The sequence below is a fragment of the Mustela nigripes genome, unplaced genomic scaffold, assembly GCF_022355385.1.
Source record: "Mustela nigripes isolate SB6536 unplaced genomic scaffold, MUSNIG.SB6536 HiC_scaffold_12859, whole genome shotgun sequence".
Classification (NCBI taxonomy): domain Eukaryota; kingdom Metazoa; phylum Chordata; class Mammalia; order Carnivora; family Mustelidae; genus Mustela; species Mustela nigripes.
The window spans coordinates 589-1,449 of record NW_026752265.1 but is presented as its reverse complement, the minus strand read 5'-3'; the positions used below and the strand labels follow the sequence as shown (position 1 = coordinate 1,449).

Below are 861 nucleotides of genomic sequence, written 5' to 3'. Positions count from 1 at the left end.
GGATGGTGGTGGTATGGACATTGGGGAGGGCAAGTGCTATGGTGAGTGATGGTTAGTGCTGTGAAATGTGGAAACCTGGTGATTCACAGACCTGTACCCCTAGGGATAAAAACACATTATATGTTTATAAAAAATTTTAAAAAATAATTTAAAAAATCCATTAAAGGAAAAACACATATTGCAAGCCCAGAGCTAATCTCATATTCATTCAAAAAAGTTTGAAAGTTTTCCCCTTAAAGATCAGAAAAAAGACAAGTGTGTCCACTTTCACTACTCTCATTTGACATATTACTGGATGTCCTAGCCAGAGAAACAAGGAACACAAAGAAATAAGAGACTCCAAAAAAAAAAAAAGGAAGAAGTAAAGTTTTCTTTTTTGGATAACATGAACTTACATGTTAAAAAATCCTAAAAACTTCACAAAAAATTTGAATAAACAAATTTAGTAAAGCTGCCAAATACAGGATCAATATATAAAAGACAAGAATTTTGTTTTGTTTCATTTTTTTTTTAATATGGAATGCTTACCAGTTTTTCATGTCATCCTTGTTCAGTGTTCATGCTAATCTTCTCCACATCATCCAATTTTAGTGTATGTGCTGCCAAAGTAAGCACAAGACAGGAGCATTTTAACACTCTAATGATGACCTATCTGAAAAAATGAAGAAAACAATCTAATTCACAATAGCATCAAAAATAATAAAATACTTAGGAATAGATTTAACTAAGAAGATGAAAGATCTGTACTCCATAAACTATGACATTGATAAAGAAATTGAAGGAGACAGAAATGGAAAGATAGCTCATATTTATGAATGGTAAGAATTAACATTGTTAAAATGTCCATACTACTGAAAACCA

At 31.1% G+C, this 861-nt stretch overlaps 1 non-coding gene across 1 annotated transcript; it reads right to left on the bottom strand.

Moving 5' to 3' along the window:
• Positions 1-509: 509 nt before the first annotated feature.
• LOC132009315 (U6 spliceosomal RNA) lies at positions 510-615 on the bottom strand. The gene has a single exon (XR_009401862.1). It is a non-coding gene; the product is annotated as a U6 spliceosomal RNA (small nuclear RNA).
• Positions 616-861: the final 246 nt, after the last annotated feature.